Genomic DNA, 21,657 nt, shown 5'->3' on the forward strand with positions numbered 1-21,657 from the left:
ACCAAGTCTCTGCTGCCATTTATTATTGCTCTGGGATATTGATTTGCTCCAGTGGAGCTCTAGTGGAAGTGAAATCGTTCAAATAACCATATTTCTATAAAAACGTAAAATGAAAGTCCTAGAACGTACTCCCCCATCTGGGTCACAATGTCAAAAACGAAACCCCTTTGCCTAAGTGTTAGCCCTTGCCAATGGGCCCATGAAGGATGCCCATTGTGGGGGTCAGAGCTGGCATCCGGAGTCTTACGGGCTCCACGGCCCTCTACTTGCCTATCTCTGTTGTCTTCATCTGTAAAGGAGGAGTAGCAGCAGCTCCTTTTTCCTAGGGTTACGGTGCACAACGCCCACCAGGCACTTAGTGAACTGTTCATTCAAGGTTAGCGGTTGAAACGCAAACATTTTGAACTGATAAAAAAACTCTGGTGGGCCGGGCGCCGTGGCTCATGCCTGTAATCCCAGCACTTTGGGAGGCCGAGGCGGGCGGATCACCTGGCGTTCGAGACCCGCCTGGCCAACATGGTGAAACCCTGTTTCTACTAAAAATACAAAAGTTAGCTGGGCGTGGTGGTGTGCGCCTGTAGTCCCAGCTACTCTGGAGGCTGAGGCAGGAGAATCGCTTGAACCAGGGAGGCGGAGGTTCCAGTGAGTCGGGATCGCGCCACTGCTCTCCAGCTTGGCCATAGAGCGAGATTCCGTCTCAAACAGCAACAACAACAACAAACCTTTGGTGGGAGGTCGGAGTGTGAAATGAAAGACTTAGGGTTCCTGAGTGGGACTACAGCAAGGATTGGGAAGAAAAAAACGAGATGGAAAAAGACGATTTAGGAGAGGTAAAAGTTCTGTTACTAGGACCCCAGCCCTCACTGGCCCACATCCGCTGGCGAGGACCTAACTTACTGCGCCCAGCTTCCCAGTGGCCAGACCTAGGTTCCAGTCCCGGCTGGGGCAAGTCATTACCTTGTCTGGTGCTGTTTCTGCACCTATCAAATGAGGATGGAAATGTCTAGATGAACCGAGATAAACGCATACGAAAGCACTTTGGGAATCTGAGAAGCGCTATGAACAGGTTAGGAGTTTTTGGTCTCTTTTCAAAAAGTTTTTCTTCTAAGCTCATGTTTATCAAGGGCTTTTGAGTTTATCGAGGCTAAGACCCTCCCCTCGGTTTCGCAATTCTGCCCCTTCCTACACACCAAAGCCCGCGCCGCGTCAGGAGTCTTTTTTTTCTCCCCTAGCGAAGGCGGGGACTCGGGCGCTGTTGGCAGCTGGCGACGCGGGGCGAAGCCGCGGCTGGCGGCGCCTGGCCAGTCCCGCATCCGCCGCGGTGGGTGTGCCCGCAGGGGTGCGCCGGGGCCAGGGCCGAGACCGTCGGCCAGAGGGCGCCTGGAGGGTGTGCGCGCCGCGGACGACCAGGGTGCGCCAGCCCCGGGGTGCGCGCCTGGGACGCGGACAGTGCACCCGGAGGTTGCGTGCGCCCCGAAGCCGGGGTGTGCGCCTAGCTGCCCCGGCCCCGTGCACCGCGGGCCGCCTCGCGCAAGACTTCCGCAGCTCGCCAAGGTAAGGGACTCTGCGACCCCAGACCCCGGCAGTGCGTCTGCTGGGGTGTTCAACACCCGCCCTGCGCGACCAGAGTGTTGGCCCCGGCGCTCGACCACTCTCCTCTTGCCTCTGCCACCCGCCTCGCCCAGTCCCCAGCGCCGCGTCGCCGGCTCCCTTTAAAGCAGTGGCTGCGGCAGCTTGGGCCGACCTGGCGCCCCCGCCTCCCAGCCTGGGGTCTGCGACAGAAAAGGAGGGGGCTGCTCGGGCTGCCCAAAGGTGGGCGCCGCTCCCTTTCCAGCCCAGATTGGCTCTCCGCTCCCCAATTCTGGGGGTGGAGGACACTGGTGAGGAGGGGGAGGCCGTGCTGTCCTTGCGACTCAGGTGGTGCAGCCCCCGCCCAGCTTTTCCGAGCTGGGCGCTGCGGTCTGGGATGCAGCCTGCGGGACTGGGTGCTCTTTGCCGCGGGCTCCCACTGCTACCTGGAATCGAGCTCTTAGTCTCTCTCCTGTCGCAAAAGTCTCCCCGTAGTGCCAACCCCGGCACTCCTCGGCCCCTGGTTGAACTTTCCAGGGCTCCCTTTGGGCCGCGACCTTGGGCGGAGGCAATGGGGCAGCTCTGAGTGCTCTAGACGCCGCCGAGGGCGCTTTGCCCAGCCCGCATGGCTCCTGTGGGCTCCTTTCCCTTCTGCCTCTCCGGTAAGGTCAAATCTGTGACTCTGGGTACTTTGACCCCGCAGACTGGCCAGAAATGGGAGTTGGAAAGTCGAGCCCATGGCCGCTACGCTGGGTCTGAACCTAACTCTTGCCCTGGGCATCCTTCGGGGCTGCCAAACGCAAGTCTTAGTTCCTAAGCGCCCTGGAATACAAGCCTTTAGGGCAAAGAGGGAGTATTTTCCAGGAGAGGGAGGAGGACCCCCTGAGGCCTGGGCAAAGTCCTATCCACCAGATAGGGCCAGAGGAGGATCGGATGCAGCCAGTGACCCGGCTGAGGCATGGGGAGAAAGCATCTTGAGTTAAACACGATTCCCAAGGACCTGCTTGGGTGAATCAAGCCCAGGTTGCTTAGAGCCTCTCAAAACGTGACACAGGAAAGCTACACTGGGAATGGAGGCAGAGTCCATTCTAATACTGCCTTTTCAAGCCCAGCCTTCCCACCTCACTGGACCATAATGTGACCTGGGGAAAGTGAGTTTTGGGGAATGGCTCGGGGATCAGACCAGACTGATTCAATCAACAAATGCTCTGTGCCAGGCACTGGTCAACGTAGTGAGGTACAGAAATGAACAAAACTGGCACCTTCTGGCCTCATGGAGCTTGCATTCCAGTGGCCAACACCAACAGGAATCAAATCACTCACATAAACAGAGAATTCTCCAGTGCTGAGTTCTTTGAAAGGACTAGATACCCTGAAAACCTGATAGGTCCAGTAGTCGGTCAGTCTGCAGAATGACAGGAGAGAGTGGAATGAGCCTTCTAGGCAGAAGTAGCCGCGTGTGAGAGGGCCTAAGGTGAGTAGCAGAGTGGGTTAGAGGAACTGAAAGCCTTTGTTGGCTGAGTTACTACCAGGGGCCCAAATGGGCAGTCCTTTAGTTGTGCATCCCATTGACTGGTCCAGTCAGTGCCTTCCTTTCTCAACTGTAATAATGAGCAGTTGGAAGTCCCCTGGCTAGATCATAGTGTGGGGAGAAGGAGAGAGATAGACCAATAGCACCTTGCTGGACTCACTGCCCCATGTGTGCACCTTGGTCAGACAGCCCATGCCTGCTCGTGGTGCCAAGAGCAGCGAGCGGTTCATTCCCTAATGTCCATTCAGCTCACAGTGAACCAAAGCCTCTGCCCAACATTTAGGGAGATTTGTGCTAGGAGTGGTGGCTCATCCTAGACTTTTAAAACTAGAAAGAACTTGCTGACAGTGTAAAATTCCTTAGGGTGGCATACATGGCATTTCCTCATCTGGGCCCTACCTGCCTTCCCAGCCTCACTTCTGGCTCTAACACTTTACCGGCCCCTTGCAATGAGCACCCTCAATATGTTCAGCACAATTATGCTTCAGGTGGTTCCTGGGCCACGCGTTGCCTTTGCACATACTACTACCCTTGGTCTGAAATATTATTCTTGCCCACCCAGTGAATGCACTCTTAGCTTTGAACTTCGGCATTAAACATAAGGTTTTTTCCCCTGCAGAAGGCCCTTCCTGACAAGATAGAGGCAAATGCTGCTTTCTCTTTGTTCCTAAAGCTCCCTGGACATGCTTCTGTCACAGCAAACATCAGCTACACTGAGCACCTTAAAAGCAGGGCTCTCCAAGTACCTAGCACAGAGTAGGGCACATAGAAGGTGTTCAAAAAATGCTTGTTGGATGGAAACTGTCCTGTCCAGTATTTCTTAACTTTTTTATGTGGGGAGGGGATGGTGGTTATTGCATATATCTTTGAGATTCTGATGAAAATTATGGATACTCTCCTCCAACTGCATAAAACCTAAAATATCTTGATACAATATTACATGATTCACACCTCCCTGCTCCATTAACCCATTTCCAAAACTTTGGACTTCAGTTTTACAGAAAATGGATGCTCAGTGAGGTGCGGTGACTGCCTAAGTACCCACAGCTGGCTATGAGTAGGGATTCCTAAGCTCCTGACTTGCAGTTTAAAGCTCCTTCCAGCTCTGTCTGCTTCTCTTAGCCAAGGAGCCTCTTTTCGTCCCTGGTACTTTATGAAGGCCACTGCTCATGGCTGGAAGATGGATATCTTGGTTTTGCTTCAGTTCAGTAGCAGCCTAAGGTGTGACAGGGAGAAAAATCTTATTATGGGCAGAGTTGACAATTAGGAAGACAGATGGGCCCTCTCCCTGGCCTGTTCACCGCCCTTTGCCTGCAATATTATTACATCTGTTTTAGCTGGAGGAGGGTCACTTGTGCTTCACAGTTACCTCCTGGGTCCTGGATTGGGCCACGTGGGCCAGATTGGGGGACGCCCTTGGTGGACCACTGAGATCAGAGGCCCAGCTATTGACCTTGTCAAAGGTTTCTTCCTGCAGAACAGGCTAAGGAGAGAACGGGGTTCTTGCTTGCTGCTACCAGAGCTCTTGCCTGCCTGGCCCCTTTCTTAGCAGATTGGGATTTTCATTGATTCAGGAATTCACCCATTCTTTGAAACTGCATTGAGCCTCTGCGCTGTGCCAGGACCCGTGCTGATTCCAGTTTACAAGAAAGGGCCATGGAGTATGTGCTTGTGCACTCGTGGCTCTGCTCTGCAAGGGGAAGGGAAGAGGCAACTTTTACTCCTAGTTCAACCTGCACTTCAGTAGGTATGGTGGGGAGGATATTTAGGACTTCTTAGTGCTGAGAATATGCTTACTTTTATTTATTTATTTTTGAGACAGGATCTCACTGCTACCTAGGCTGGAGTGCAGTATCGTGAACATGGCTCACTGCAGCCTCCACCTATATACTTACTTTTAAAACTCTGATGTTGTGCAAGTTATGTCATCTGTGGGCGGGGGGACTCAATTTTCCTATCTGTACAACGGGTTTGAGAACAATCCTTTCTTGCCAATTTCTGGATGGTGGCGTGGATACAGTTATCACAGAGCCACTCGACTGTGTGTGAAACAGGAACAGTTCAATATCATAATGTACATGTGTGTCGATCCCTGGCATAGTCAAGCCTCACCCTTATCCTAGAGTTAGTTACTGCCATAATCCCCAATGTGTAGGTAAGGAAATCGACGCTCAGAGAGGTTAAGTGACTTGCCCAGGGTCATGGTCCATATTAAATGACCATAAAACTGGGATTTCACAGAGCCCTCTGTCTTTGGAGATCAGACGGCTAACCACGTTGTGCTACACTGTAGTAGAGTTTGTGGGAAGAGACATGGGTTTGGAGGTCAGTGTATCCTGGGATTGGAGCCTAGATTCACCGCCAAGCAGCTGTGTGATTTACAGATGGTCCATAACCTCTCTGTGCCTCAGGACGCCAATCTCCCAGACCAAGTTTGGACTAAGAGGCTTCTAATGGGCCTTTCTGTGAACAGCCTGCAGTCTACACAGATAATATTTCAAAGTAGGATTAAAGGAGAGAAAAGGGGCCCTCCGGCTAAAAATAGGGCTGTCACAGTTTCCAGGATAAAATAAATGCTGTCCCAAGATTTAAAGTACGTAGATGGTGAATGTGATACATGGGCAGTTATAGATTGGTGGCGTCTGAAGAAGCTGGCCGAGCGTTCGTTCTCCAAGAGAAAGAAGTCCTGTTTTCAAAAGGATCGCTTCACTGTCTCACCCAGGCCCTGGGCTCTGCCCCCTCAAATAGCTTTCTGGAGACACAGGCATTGTGGGAGAAAACACAAATCCCAGTTCCATCACTCTCCTCATTTTTTCCCCAAAAGTAAATAAAACTTGTTGGTTGGATAGATTTTTTGTTTTTAATGTGGCTGTGGCTTTTCCCCCTTTGCGTGGAAGGATCCTTTGTGTCTGCAGAGTTTCCTTTGGTATGTATTTCTAATTTGTGGCTCTGACATCAAGTGACAAGGGGGGAGAGAAATACAGCATAGGGAGAATTTTCTCCACACAAGGATAAAAGAGCAGCCTTCGGTGCCGATTCCCCTCCACATCCTAGTTTCTGCCCAGCAGCCCAGAGACGCCAGCTCTCGGTGCCATCGATTTGGATGTTCCTAGCAGGGCACCAGGCAGCAGGGCTGAGTGTTTTCAGGCGCTGCGCTCAGTTCATCGGTGTTTCCCACCCCGCTCTCCCTTCTGCCTTGGAAAATGTAGCCATCCTACTCCTGGGGAAAGGTTTAAAAGACAGAATGGAGGCCGGGCGCAGTGGCTCACACCTGTAATCTCAGCACTTTGGGAGGCTGAGGCAGGCCAATCGCCTGAGGTCAGGAGTTCGAGACCAGCCTGGCCAACATGGAGAAACCCCATCTCTACTAAAAATACAAAAATTAGCTGGGCATGGTGGCGCATGCCTGTAATCCCAGCTACTCAGGAGGCTGAGGCAGGAGAATCGCTTAAACCCAGGAGGCGGAAGTTGCAGTGAGCCGAGATCACGCCACTGTACTCCAGCCTGGGCGGCAAGAGCAAGACTTCATCTCAAAAACAAAACAAATCAAAACAAAACAAAACAAAAAGACAGAATGGCAAGTTCGGTAGTGGCTGAATGTAATAGTGTGGTCAGGGTCTACAGTTATTAGGTACGACGTTGAGTATGAATGGGGAGGGCATTTTATCAATGTTTAAATTTAAAAAAACAATTATTATTTTACTTTTAGCTTGGGGATACATGTGCAGAACGTGCAGGTTTGTTACTTAGGTATACATGTGCCATGGTGGTTTGCTGCACCTATCAACCCGTCATCTAGGTTTTAAGCCCCGCATGCATTAGGTATTTGTCCTAATGCTCTCCCTCCCCTTGCCCCTCACCCTCAGCAGGCCCCAGTGTGTGATGTTCCCCTCCCCGTGTCCATGTGTTCTCATTGTTCAACTCCTACTTATGAATGAGAACATGCGGTGTAATGTTTGAATTTTTAAGAGGTTATTTTCATGGATCATTTGTGTGATTTGAAATAAAAAATAATAACAAAAGGCATTACCCACCTGCCCCTCCATAATAGGGTGTTTGGGAGTGAGAGGAAAAGAAAGGGAAAATGGCTTCACCATTTATTATCCCCGTGAGCCTGAGAACATTATTCAAGTTTACTAAACTTCAGCTTCTTTGTCTATATTAATAAAATGGTGCTGACCTGGGGCTCTTGTAACACAGAAAACAGAGACTCCCTTGAGTTGTGGTTCCAGGAAGAGACTGAGAAGCCATAAAATGCAGTACAGTAGTACCTCCTTCCCCATGGGAGATACATTCCAGGACCCTCTGTGGATGCCTAAAACCATGGATAGTACTGAACTCTATATATACTATGCTTTTTCCTATGCATACATACTTGTGATAAAGTTTAATTTATGAATTAGCACAGTAAGAGATTAACAACAACAAAAGGCAACAATTATAACAATAATACTGTAACAAAAACTATGTGAATATGGTCTTTCTCTCTCTCCCTCAAAATGTCTTAATATTTTTGGACTTTCATTAACCATAGGTAACTGAAACTTCAGAAAGCGAAACTGCAGATAACAGGGGCTTGGGGGGACCACTGTATTGATGTCTAAGCACAGGTCTGGAAGGAGGCCAAGCATCCTTGAGGCAGTTGATGCCGTGGAGAGGAGTTTGAGTTCAAGGTCATTCCACCAGTACAGCTGGTCACTGGCCTACATTCTAAGTGCCATGGATTAACACAGCACCTGCCAACCCACCCCTTGCCCTACGATTGCACGAAGCTCTCTTTTGTTGCTGACTTCAAGTTCCAGAGAGCATCCTGATGTCTGAGCTGGTTCTCTGCAAGTGAGGCTTTCTCTCCAGTCTGTGTCTTGGCAGGTGCCAGGCAGCCAGGGCATGGGATGCCACTGTGGCAGGGGTCCTCCCTGGGCCAGTTGGACGAGAGGGGTGGGCAGAAGAGAGTCCTATGTGAAGAACTTTTGAGGCAGAAAGGGTGTGGGTGGAGATTCTTCAAGAAGGAGAGAAGGGTGAGCTGGAACTCAGAAATGTGCCCAGTACAAATACTTACTGAGCCATAAAGGATCTAACAGAGATTCTTAACTTATGGTCAAGAGCCCCAAGGGGTTCCCGTATAGAATTCAGAGGAGTCTGTAAACTTGGATAGGGGAAAAAAAGCATCTTTATTTAGGATTTTCTTGTATTATGAATGTAGGCAACAATCCACAGTGTATTTGCAGTCCCTGTGACATTGTCACCACTAGAAATCACAGATATTTTCGTGTTACATTTTAGCTGCTACAGATACCTTGAAATATTATTTATGTCCCTGATGGCTTTGTATTTATAGTAGTTACTATACCTGCTGCCAGAGCTTGTTATTTAATGCATTAATAAAGAAGAATATATTACTATATTACACAATTTAAAAAATTTTATTAATTATATTTCAATATTATTGGTTTTCTTTGTAGTCAAGCTATGCATTTTATTTTATGCATTTTTAAATGTTCTGAGAAAGAATCCATAGGCTTCATCAGTCTGCCAAAGGGATGAAGGCACAAAAAAGGTTAAGACCCCCGACAGGAAGTCAGTAAGCTTTATCCCCAATTTCCTACCCTCCCTCACCCTGACTTTTTATATACTCATCTGTCACTGTCTAATTAGTGGAAGACATTCTTAAGGAGTAGTAAATTTTATTTAATTGTTGGCAAATTTGCAAAAGCACAGAATCTGTGGTTTGGGTAGAAGACTTTGATGTTATCTAGAGGTCAATTTACAAATTGCAGGCACACACGGCTGACTCATCGGGTAATTCTATCAGCCCACAAACCCACCAGCCCCTGAGCTGATTGCTTGGTTAATCCCATGCAAAGCAATCTACTGGAACAACCACCTAGCGCACAATGATGATCCCGAGAGGTTAAGGAGTTTGTGTAGACTAACTGATGAATCCCTTGATCCAGTGCAAACTGGAATCCTAGGAAGGAGATGAAGCTGGTGAAGAAGTAGCTTTGAAGTGGGTTCTGAAATGGAGGGTATGCAAAGGAGGAGGAGGGAGGATGTGGAGGACTGGCCCCATGTTGATTTTGAGGAGGAAGCCAGGAAACAGGAGTGTTTACTGGAGCAATATTTATTAGAGTAGTGGTTGTGTTTTTTTTTGCTACCTTTTATCGAACTTCTGCCAGACACCGTGCCAAGACCTTTGAATATAGCAGTTGTTTCATCTTTACCCACTACTCAATAAGGTATGACTGTTATCATTCCCATTGTATTGGTGAGCAAAGTGAAGCTCTAAGAGGTTAAACACTTGCTCTAGGGTACCCGAGATATCAAGTGGTGGAGCCAGGATCTTAGCCTGGATCTGCCTGATTCTAGAAACTTGTTCTTGAAACCTACTACAGGCAACTGGGAAGAGTGTGTTTGGGAAAGCTCTGGCTGCCATATTCGTTTGGTAGGAAAGTGCTTACTATCCATCCCCATCTTCCCCAATCCATCTCTCTGGCCTTTGCTTGTTCTCACGCCAGTTCCCTTCCCCCCCCACCCTTAACCCACTCACAGGCATACAGTCTGCAGGAGTGATGACAGAATAGAAATTACAAGCAAAAGCTGTGGAGTCAGGCAGAATGGGTTCTAATGCCAGCTCTGCTACCTGGCCATGACCATGCTGAACCTCAGTTTTTGTATTTGTGAAATGGAGATAATGGTGCTTGCCTAATTTTACCTATTCTCCCTCTAGTGCTTCAGTGCCATTTTGGGTAGTTCTTTCCATTTGGGTGGGAGGAACTAGACTTAGACTGGGTGAAATTGTCCCCATCTTCTCAGGTGAGCTCTTGTAGGAAGGCTTCCCTGATTTCTCTCCAACATGAGCAGCAGGCACTACTCATCATAGTACCTGGCTCTGGCCTTGTGAAGAGCTAATTGCTATTGCTGTGCGTGGCTGTCCCTCTGTATAGAAGCTCCTTCTCCCCTTCCCAGTGCCCAGTGCCGCATCTGTCATGGAGTCCTTCTCAGTAGAACCTTGATAAAAGCAAATGAATTGTTTCTTTCATTCCCCCTTTCAGGGAATTTGCCCATTCTTGGCACCCCAGCCCCCCAAACCCCTTTTCGGGTCTCCGTCACCTAGAGCTTGTCTCTCACCTTTCTTTGGCCCTTGCTGCTTTCTCCCTCTCTCTCCAGTCCTCCCTGCATCCTACCTTGGCCATTAATGCTGCTGCTCCAAGTGCCAGATGCACTAGGCTCCTATGCAGTTTTGTATTAGTTGAGGGTGGAAGAAACCTTACCACTTACCGAGATCGTCCCCCTTGTCTTACAACTGAGGAGGGAACCAGAGAGGGCAGGTGGCAGGCCCTGGGTGGCAAGGGGATTGAGTGACTGAGCTGAGTGAGGACTTTTGCCCCAGTTTGCTGCCCTGCCCTGGGACTGATGATTCCACATGGTTAAGTGACTGATATTTTGGACAAGGGAACAGGGGAGGAGCACATTCTTCTTCAGGTGCTTGCTTGCCTTGCTGTAGTGCCTGCCTCGGGGCTGGCCTTCCCTGACCTAATCCTCTTCTTCATTCTACCCCTATGTCCCTTGGCTTTGCCGACTGCTGAATGGAGCCCTGTGTCAGACAGACCTGTGGGTGGCCGCCTTTGGGTGATGCTTGTTGGTGCCAAAAGGCTCCTGCCCTGAGAGCTCTGCCCACTGGCAGAGAAATTCTCGGCTTTTGAACCATTGCTTTGGGCTACTTTGTCTTCTCCAGGCAGCTCTTGTTAAAATGTAGATGTGTCACCTGGAAGGAGAACCTGTTAGCCCATCGCAGTGTGGCCCGTGGAAGAGTGAAATTCCCCCGGCCTTGGCTAAGTCACATCGCTGCCCTATCCTCAGCTTCCTATCTGTAAAATGGGGACAAAAAAGATTGTATTATAGGGTTACCCAAGATGAAATGAGATAGTGCACTTAAAGCCCTTGGCACATAATAACTAGTTAATAAAATTAGCTTTTTTTTTTTTAATTTAAGTAATGTAGTCTTCTTTCAGTTGAAGGTTTCTTTTTCCTTTCTAATTATAAAGTGGTTTTGAAGTTAACTTTCTTGCCTTTAAAATAGGTTAAAAGATCCTACCTCACTGGTGTGTCGAGGATTTATTGAGCTAAACTGCCTGTGGATGCTACCAGGTCTGCCTGGGGTTCTCAATGAGAGCCTGGTGCTGTGGTCTGAAAGCTGGTGTCCTCCCAGAATTCGTATGTTGATGTTCTAATCCCCAATGTGATGGTATTAGGACATGAAATCTTTGGGAGGTAATTTAGGTCATGAAGGTGGAGCCCTCACAAATGGGATAGTGCTCTTAGAAGAGAGAGCTCTGTCAACCCTTCTGTCATATGAGGACATGCCAGATGCCAACAGTCTGAAAGCTGAAAGAGGGACCCCACCAGAACCCAGCCATGCTGGCACGCTGATGGCATTCTCCGAGCCTCCAGAACGGTGAGATATACACACATCTTTTGTTTGGAAGCTACCCATCTTATGGTAGTTTGTGATAGCAGCCCAGACAGGCTAAAACACCTGGTATTCTTCAAGTTATCCTGGAGATGAGGATTGAAAGCCCCTGGGAGCCCCAAGGGAGGTTCTGGGAGGGTCCGTAAGGGAGGAGATGGAGGAAAAAGAGGCAGGAGAATCAGAAGTCAGGGGGACCCTGCTCCTCCACCCCAGCTGCTTAGATGCCAAGTCTGGGTGGGAGGGGACTTAGGAATCTGCCTTGCTCTGGGAGGGCTTGGGCCCTGTGACATTTTTCCCAGATCGTTGCCTTCTAGGCAAGTTCTCTGAGGTGCTGAGTTCCCTGGGGAGAGGTGCCCTTCGTGTTCCCTCCCTGGCTTGACTTTGGGGGTGGTGGTTGTGGTGGTGGTAGCAGGAAACCAGAGTTTTCCTTAACCCTCTGATCTTGGGATGAGTGCTGGTGGGTGCTAGAAACTGCTCCTTTGAGAGGGTGGCTGGGCTTTTGAGAATGTCAGCCTGGCTAGATTCTCTGTGATTCCTCCTGAGACCAGGATCGTTCTCTCCAACCTGGACCAGGAGAGAGATCAGGAGCAGGAGCACCTGGCCCAGGCTCCTGGCTGGTGAGTGAGGAGGGGTAGGGGGTGCAGCTGCTCAGGAGTTTTCTGGTAACCAGCATAGCCTCACTTCAGGGCTCTCTAGAGGATCCTCCCACCCCTGCTCTTGTCCTGACTGCAGAAGGCACATTTTCTGGCCAGGCAGCCGCCCTGGGCAATAGGAGGTCATTAGGCCCCTCTCCATGCAGGCGCCTGTGTGAGCCTCTCCAGCCGGCTTTCCTGTTAGCCTCTGGGGAAGGTGCGTCCCCACTGTCATCCATCATAACTGTAGTTAGCCTTCCAAAGCAGAGCCTGAATCATGCAGAAAACACTTTTCCCTAGGGCGCTAGAGACCAGGAGCAAAGGGCAGGCAGAGGTGAATGCTGGTTCCTGGGGCCCAGAGACCAAGCTGCAACCTGCCACTTGCCAGTCTGATAGAAAAGACAAAAAAGGGCATCCTACAGGGTAGATACGGGGTGAGCAAAGGCACAGGGGTGTTAAGGCAGGGGGTGAGGTGTGAGTGGCATTTATGAAGGGCAGAGGAATTGGAGATGAGGCTAGAGAGGTATGCAGAGACAGCCTTCAGGGCCTAGCTGGCAGGCACATGGGTGGCATTTGGCTTGCATTTGGGTTCTGTTTGACCTTCATAGCATTTTTAAAAAAAGAAGAATTCTGTCAACATTTAAAAATCAGATTTTACATAAATCTACATGTCTAGCTTCTTTTGGGAAAAAAAATCAGGTCTGGCAACACTAGCCTTGAGTCACTCCCACCATGGCCACACCTGGCTGGAAGGTGAGCAGTGGACCTTCGGTGATGGCTGGGGTCCCACAGCCAATTGGCTTGTCTGAAATCTCTGCCATAAGCTTACCATGGAGTTATTACAATGTTTTCAGAATGTTAATGTGTTACAGGGGAGGAGAAAGGAAATTCTAAACTATTCACATTATAGTCTGTTTATCAGATTAGGAAATGAATTTTAACTACTCCTCAGGAATTTTTTTTTTTTTTTTTTTTGCAGAGTCTCTTTCTGTCACCCAGGCTGGAGTGCAGTGCTGCGATCTCAGCTCACTGCAACCTCTGCCTCCTGGATTCAAGCCATTCTCCTGCCTCAGCCTCCCAAGTAGCTGGGACTGCAGGTGTACACCATGACGTCCGGCTAATTTTTGTATTTTTAGTAGGACAGGGTTTCACCATGTTGGCCAGGCTGGTCTCGAACTCCTGACCTCAGGCAATCTACCCACCTCAGCCTCCCAAAGTGCTGAGATTACAGGTGTGAGCCACCGCACCGGACTCCTCAGGAAAATTTTGATTGTGGGTTGAGAAGCAGTTAGGTGGGGCAAATGGGATGCTTCCTGCATGATGGTCTGGGAAGGAACCTGGAGGAAGTGAAGGTGGGGCCAGGACATCTGGAAAGATGGAATGACGGGTAGGCCTGTTTGCTCTCAGCTGCAGTGTCTGGCATCTTTACTGGGGATGACACCAAAACACCCACCCTTGGCCAATATTTATTGTATTGTAAGATGTTTATTATCTTACTTTATTATCCTTTTAAGCTTAAAAAAAAGGACAGAGTGAAATGTTTGTGTGTGTTTGTGCGTTTAATTGCTACAGAAACTAATACAAAGAGAATTTTTGGGAATAATTTGGAAAAGGAGGAGAGGAAAAGAAATTATTATTATGTTATATTATATTACTATTCCTCCAAATAATGTGTATGTTGGAGGGGGTGGCCTTTACAATTTGAAAGGCTTTGTGAACACTATTGGGAATTTTTTTATTAAAAATTATTATAAATATCACACCAGTTAGCAGCAAACATTGAAAAATATGTAGAGGTAATGAGTCATGATCATGCCACTGCACCTCTGCCTGAGCAACAGGGATAGAGAATCTGTTTAAAAAATAATAATAATAAAATAATATAGAAGCATATAAAGGCAAAAAGCATATAAAGGCAAGAACTGGTGGTTAGAGCATATGGACCAGTTTGGAGGAAATTGATCTAGTTTGGCACTGTATATATATGATATGTAACTACATATTCTTATATAGAGCTAGATACATATCCAGATATATTTGTATAGAAAGTTTTTTAAATAAAAATGGGGCTTACCTATTGTCCTGCTGTTTTTCTCCTCATACTCCATCTTGAACATATTGCAAGTCGTTAATTATGTCTGGGTCTGAGTAAAGAAAATCTGTGGTCTAGGTGCAGTGATTCATGCCTGTAATCCCAATGCTTTCAGAGGCTGAGGCAGGAGGATCGCTTGAGGCCAGCAGTTTGAAACCAGCCTGGGCAACATAGTGAGACCCCTATCTCTACAAAACATAAAAATAAAAATTAGTTGGGCAAGGTGGCACATGCCTGTAGTCCCACCTACTTAGGAGACTGAGCCAGAAGGATCGCTTGAGGCCAGGAGTTTGAGGCCACAGTGAGCCATGATGGCACCACTGCACTCCAGCCTGGGCAGCAGAACAGGACCTTGTCTTAAAAAAAGAGAGAGAGAGAGAGAGTCTGTAATGGGAAACACTGCTAAATAGAAAGAGCTAGTCCTGAATCCCCACTGGGCACCTCCAAACCTTAGTTGCCAATTCTTTTAAATGGAGATGATAATTCCTTCCTTCAAAGGTTCTACTGAGGGTTAAATAAAATGTGAATGTGTTCAAAGCAGCTTTTTGGGTACTGGGTTATCAGAGCGCAATGCAGCGTCAAGAGAAAGCAACCCCTGCTTAACATCTTCCATTCTTTGGATTCCCCATTTTTCTTCCTTCACCGTGTTGCAGGAGGGTTCAGAGGGCCAGTGAACCTTGGATGAGTTATAACTTTCACAGTGGAGCTTAAAATCCTCCTTTCAGTGCTGTGTAACATTAAAATCTCAAGCAGGGCCAGGCATGGTGGCTCACACCTGTAATCCCAGAACTTTGGGAGGCTGAGGTAGGTGGATCACCTTAGGTCAGGAGTTCAAGACCAGCCTGGCCAACATGGCAAAACCCCGTCTCTACTAAAAATACAAAAAAATTAGCCAGGCTTGGTGGCAGGCGCCTGTAATCCCAGCTACTTGGGAGGCTGAAGCAGGAGAATTGCTTGAACCCGGGAGGCGGAGGTTGCAGTGAGCCAAGATCACGCCATTTCACTCCAGCCTGGGTGACAAAGCGAGACTCTGTCTCAAAAAAGAAAAAAAAAACTCAAGCAATTCATTAACAGCTGCATTCGGGTTTTGTTTAGGACATTTTCCCTGGAATCACTTTTATTTATTCAGCTGCAGGAAAATTTCTGAAGCCAGGTAGGTATGTGGTGTTCTCTGATAGGAAGGCTTTGGCCTGTGCTGGCTCTTGGGGAGGTGGAGGTGCCCTCCTGCCGTAGGAAAGGTCAACCCCTCTTAGTACAATGGAGGGGATTCACAGCTTGTCTTTGCAAGTGACACCTCCTTCCTGCACCCTCCTTTTCCTTTTTCACATCTCTTCTGCTTCCCTCTCTAGATTACAATATTCCCTTTCATTTGGATATCACTTCGTCTTTAGCAAAGCACTTGTACTCCCATTATCTCATTGAACCCTCTGGCAAGTCTATAGACTTAGGACAGTAGTGGTAGGTAGCAGATAAGCAGCTGAGGCCCAGAGAAGTTGTGATATGCCTTAAACTCACACAGCAGAAATTGGACAAATCTGAGTTAGGATCTGGATTTCCTGGCTCACAAGCCATGCCGGTCGCGCTGTATCATATTGCTTCCCTTCTTAATTGTTGGCAGGAATCTCCTGAAAGGGGAGGCTGTTGGCGAGGGGGTGGGTAACCGGCCCCAGTGCCGGCTGGTTGGGAAAGGCTTTTTGGAATGCATGAGGTTGTTGGGCTTAGTGTCCTAAAGAGACTGGTGGGAGCAAGCGAAGAGGATGGGGCTGGGTGGGGCGGTTTGGAGGTCACCTGAGGTCAGTGGAGGGGGCAGACAGGAGCTGGGGAAGTTAAGGCCCAGTGCAGAGCTAGAAGGGGAGAATGCTGGATTGGAATCAGGTCCAGGGTCCTCCTTGTCATCACTGGAAGGCTTGTGGGCTTTTTTGACATTTGGTCTCATTTTGGATGTTTGGCCCTTTTCTTGCCCCCATCAGTGGCACATCATAAAAATCTGCTTCTGGTATCCCAGTGAGCACCTCTTTCTTATTTCAGGTCACAGCTCCCTGGCACTCCATTCCCATGTCCAACAAATCAAAACTTATCAGTTCTGTTGCTATTCAGATCAACTTCTTGGTTAAATGGGCCTAAAACATTCATTTAGCCCAAATTTGGTATATGGACCAGCTCTTGCCAATAGAAATAGAATCTCAAGGTCCAGGCATGGTGGCTCATGCCTGTAATCCCAGCACTTTGGGAGGCCAAGGTGGGCAGATCACTTGAGGTCAGGAGTTCAAGACCAGCCTGGCCAACATGCAGAAACCCTGTCTCTACCAAAAAATACAAAAATTAGCGAGGCATGGTGGTGTGTGCCTGTAGTCCCAGCTACTTGGGAGGCTGAGGTTGGAGAATCGCTTGAACCTGGGAGGCGGAAGTTCCAGTGAGCTGAGATTGCACCACTGCACTTCAGCCTGGGTGACAGAATGAGAGCCTGTCTCAAAAAAAAAGAAAAAAAGAAAAAGAATTTGAAATACATTTTAAGTTTTCTAGGAGTACATTAAAGAAAATAAAAAGAAAACAGGTGAAATTAATTTTAATATATTTTATTTAACCCAATATATCCAAAATATTATCATTTCACCATGTGATCAGTACCAAAAAAAGAGAAATTTTATATTCATTTTTTCATATTAAGTCTTTGAAATTCAGGTGTACTTTACACTTACAGCACATTTTAATTCAGACTAGCTACATTTCAAGTGCTCAGTAGTTAGTTAGGTAACATATAGTTAGTTAGCCACTAACATGTAATTGGTGGCTACGATATTGGGCAGCAGAGTTATGAACCAAGAAGACTTAGTTTGGGATGGGCGGTGGGTGCTTTTGGGCACCTTTGTAATTAGGGTGTCTTTGGGTCGGGGGGCTGGTCAGCAAACCTCAGCTATAACACGTCATGGCTGCTCGCCCTGTCCTCACCTTTGCACTTGTTGGTATGGATGACATGATGCTGAAAATACCGCCCCTCCCCATTATGCCAGCTATCATGCCCTTCTTTGTGCCCTACAATCTCCCTTTCTCAACTCCTTTGACTTTTGTCAGCCCCATCCTAGATTAAACTTTACTGTCCCATTTCTCTGACCCTGTCTTGGGACTGCTGGATCCGTTAAATCCATGCCCTTTGACTTCATCTGCTACTTGGCATCCTCCACGTGTGTCAGCTGCCTCTCATCCCAGTATCCTCACTGACTATTGCAAACCTCATCTACACTTCGTAAGTTCCCAAGTCCATTCACACAGCCCTCAGTCTCAGCTCTTGACCTCTTCCTACCTGAGAAGATGGAGATCATGTGGCTTAAACTTCCTCATTCCCACCTTGCTGTTTTTCTCCATCTTTGCTCTCCACTCCCCTGCCAAAGCCAAACCTTGAAAGCCTTCTCTTCCCACCTCCAGAAACTCTAGCAGACTGGCCCTTTGGGTAAAAGCCATGAACTCTTAAGCCAGAGCTTTTGGCTTCAAATCTCAGATTCTCCTACTGCTGACCTGGGTAAACTATTTCACCTCTGTCTTAGTCCATTTGGGTCGCTATTACAAACTACCATAGACGGGGTGGCTTATACATTTTAATAAATTTTATTTCCCACAGTTCTGGAGGCTGGTAGTCCTGGGTCAAAGCGCTGGCAGATTCCACGTCTGGGGGACAACCCTCTTCCTGGTTCATAGACAGTTGTCTTCTTCTGAGTCCTCAGTTGGTGGAAGAGGCCAGGGAGCACTCTGGGGACTTTTTTATGAGGACATTAACCCCATTCATCTGCTCTATCTGCCCAAATCCCTATCTCCTAATACCATCACATTGGGGGTTAGGATTTCAACATACGAATTTTACAGGGGGCTCATTCAGTCTATAGGCACCCTCTCTTTGCCTAGTCTTCTCATTGTAAAATATGAAATAAAATAATAAAAGCATCTAGCTCCTAAGGTAGTGGTAATGAGTAAATTCAACATGCGTTGCATCTTTTATTTAGCACAGTGCCTGGAGTAAATGTCGACTCCTATGCCAGCTCCTCTTTCTTGCATCTAGAAGTCCATCCTTCTCTCTCGGCTTCTTCCTTCAGACCTGCAAACATGCTCGCCTTTCCCAGAGCTCACCTTGTCCCTCCCTGGAGCTACTGTCCCTTTCTCTCCTGAATTGCGCTAGAAAACAGCCAAAGCGTAGCCCATCTGCTGCTTCAACCATCTTGTCAACCCTTGACGTCTGCCTCCTGCTGTTTTGAAACTAAGCCCGAGCCTCACATGGTCTTCAAGTTCCATAGCATCTGACACCATAGAACAGTCTTCTCAAAACTGACCCCCTTTGTGTTTCTGAGCTGTACCCCATCCTGGCTCTTCCGTCTTACCTGTTCCCCATGCATGACTGTCTTCAGGGGTGCTCCTCAGACTCCTCTGCTTGCTCTTGCTTCTCGCCACCTCCCCCCCGAACCACGTGGTGATCACACGGAAATGGATGGCTCTTGAATCTACATCTCTAAGCTTCAGGTTTCTCCCTTGTCCCAGCTGTTAGGTGCCAAGTGCTTTCTTCCTTGCTTTCTCTCTGGTTGGTCACCTTTCAATCCCCACTGCAGGCACTGTGATAAGCATTTCACATACCTCATCCCAATTCATCTGTGTAATCCTATAAGGAGGAAATTGTTTTTTTCTCGTGTTAGCTATTTGGACACTGGGCTGGCAGTAGAGGCGGTGGGCACAGTTAGGGAACCTAAACACACACTGGTAAGTGGCAGAGCTGGGATTCAGACCCAGATCCACACACTCCAAAGCCCACACCCTTAATCTTTGTGCTTTCCTGCCTCTGTCCGGTCTAGTCCCAGGCTACACTGTTTTCATAATTTAATAAGCGATGGGTGCTGAATACCACTCATGTATGTCAGACATTCTTCTGTGCCTGGTTGTTTGTGTGTCGGTGTTCTGTTCACCTTGCTGTTGGCCAGGTTCATCACTGGTTAACTTCAGTCTATGTCTGGACCTTTGGTGTTAGTACCTGAAAATCTTGACTGAGCCCAGGTCCCTGCTGTGCAATGCAAGAACGCAGTAGTAGGAACGTGCACACGTTTCCACATAATGCATATGTTTCTCTTTCTCCCAGTCTCCCCATCTGTGAAATGAGAGAGTTGAACTCGGTAATTGCAGGAGCCTGTCCAGCTCTTGTGCTCTGTAAGTCTGTTTCATGTTCTGCTTACCTGGAGCCTACTGTGTTCCCAGCACATGATAGATGCTTCTGGGCAATGCTGAGAGAGCACAAAAGGCATTGAGCTGTCACGGAGCCGAAACTCAGTCAGGAAGACAAAGCCAACACTCATGAAACTGCCAACCATATAAGACGTTATGTAATTATGCCTGCAATTTCAGATTATATACATTTGTAATGGTTCAGTACAGGAGAAGAAAAGCTTCTGTTCTCTTATAAGAAAAAAAATAAATAAAAGGAGCATTTAGGGAAAGGTATTAAGTCTGGCCAGACTGCTTGCCAGACTTGCTATTTCCCTCTTGAAATCAGTTGTTCATTCTGTAAATATTTATTGAATGTCTCCTAATAGTCCAGAATCTGGGGACATACGCCCCTCATTGCAGTCAGAGTTGTATTTAAAACCCAGCTTTTGTCTTGTTCCTCCCTGCTTAAGAACTTTTGAAGGTTTCCTATTCTAGAAAATAAAATGAGCTGACTTCCAACCTCTGTCTTCCGCCATCCACTTCCCCGACCCTGTACTCTAGGCCAGGATTGCTGGTCATTCTTCAAGCCCACCATACATGTTTTCATCTCTAGCTAGAGAGTTGCTTCTCCCATCTGCCTGCTGAACTTTTACTCATCCTTCAACGCCCAGCTCAAAAATACCAGATCTGTGATGTTTTTCTGATCCTCTGAGATGCTCCGGCCACACCTCTCTAACACCACATAGGTCCTTGTTTAGGTCTCTGCCTCCCATTTTGGACGGTGAGTTCCTTAAAGAAAAGAACCCTGTCTTTTTCATCCATGAGTCCACAGAACCTAGCCCAGTGCCTGAAGAAGAATTTCTGATAAATGGATGATTGCACACAATCTGTCGAGGCTGGTCTTTGAACAGAAAAGGGTCTCTTTTCTTCTTTCCTCAAGTTACTGGGCTATTGAACTTCATGCCTTGTGGCCAGTGAAGGGGACTCAATGGTTGAGAAAGCATTGTGGTCTCTTTCTCTGACCACCGGAGCCTCACTTTCGCCCTGGAGGGGGACTTTCAGCAGCAGCAGCAGCTGAACCCACACACACCAGAGGACTGTGGTGAAGGAGGCATTTGTGTTGGGCTTGGCAGGTGGGAGGCCTTTGTGTTCCAGAGCACAAGTGGGTAAGTATGTCGGACAGGCTGCAGGCTGCACACACATGCCGAGGGGCTGGGCCCAAAACGCCTTCTGACCTGGGAAGAAAAGGAGGCATTGTGTGCACGGGCAGCACTCCAAGGGAAATATTCCAGTTGTTCTTCTATTTTGAACGGCTCACTCTTTTAAAAAAGAAAAGTCCAGAGGTGAACATCTCTCTCCCACTCCAAAACATCCTGCCTACAAATTTCAAATCATTTGCTACCCTCAAAGTATGAATTAATCCATTATTTAAATAATTCATTAATTCAACTGCTACATCTTTATGAGGCAGCACTATGGTCAGCATTGTACTAAGCACTTGGGAAACAGAAGTAAAGAAGACACAGTCCTCATCACTGTAGGCTCTATTCCTGATTGCTTGCTGGGTGTCTAAATCCTTTTGGAACCTGGTCCCACCCCTTCTCTTGTGCCTGATTTTTCTCTGCTCCTTGGCAATCCTTCCTTGAGGCTTCTGTCTGCTGCTGCCCATTCTCTACCTCTGCACCCCCGGTCCTGTACTGTGCCATGTTGTGGGGTCATCAGGTACCAGCTCACCACCTTTCCTAGACTCAGGTGGGCACGGACAGAACCAGGCTTCGGTCTGGGCCGTTAAGAGCTTGGGCAGTTGTCTGGGTGTGTCACTCATGCCTGTAATCTGAACACTTTAGGAGGCTGTGGCGGGAGAATCACTTGAGCCAGGACTTTGAGACCAGCCTGGGGAACATAATGAGAGCCTGTCTTTACAAAAAATTTTTTAAAAATTAGCCAGGCATCATGGCATGCACCTGTGGCCCCAGCTACTCTGGAGGCTGAGGCAGGAGGATCACTTGAACTTAGGAGGTCGAGGCTAGATTGAGCTGTGATTTTAACCACTGTAATCCAGCACTCCGGCCTGGGCAACAGAGCAAAACACTGTCTTAAAAAAAAAAAAAATCTTGGGCAGGAACACCTAAATTCATCCCTAGCTCTGCCTTTTACTATCTTTGTGACTATGACCAAGTTACTA

At 47.9% G+C, this 21,657-nt stretch overlaps 1 protein-coding gene across 2 annotated transcripts in view; it reads left to right on the plus strand.

Annotated features, from left to right (window-relative positions):
- Positions 1-921: 921 nt before the first annotated feature.
- The window catches only part of KANK4 (KN motif and ankyrin repeat domains 4), an 87,788-nt gene continuing 67,052 nt past the window's right edge, over positions 922-21,657 (plus strand). The window contains exon 1 of one of the 2 annotated variants that reach the window (XM_055362759.2): positions 922-1,066. The gene's annotated coding sequence lies outside the window, so the exon portion shown is untranslated. Of the gene's footprint in view, positions 1,067-1,225; positions 1,555-21,657 lie in introns of those variants that run through there. The other variant, XM_019019134.3, reaches the window with a different exon arrangement.

The sequence above is a fragment of the Gorilla gorilla genome, chromosome 1 (assembly GCF_029281585.2).
Source record: "Gorilla gorilla gorilla isolate KB3781 chromosome 1, NHGRI_mGorGor1-v2.1_pri, whole genome shotgun sequence".
Taxonomy (NCBI): Eukaryota; Metazoa; Chordata; class Mammalia; order Primates; family Hominidae; genus Gorilla; species Gorilla gorilla.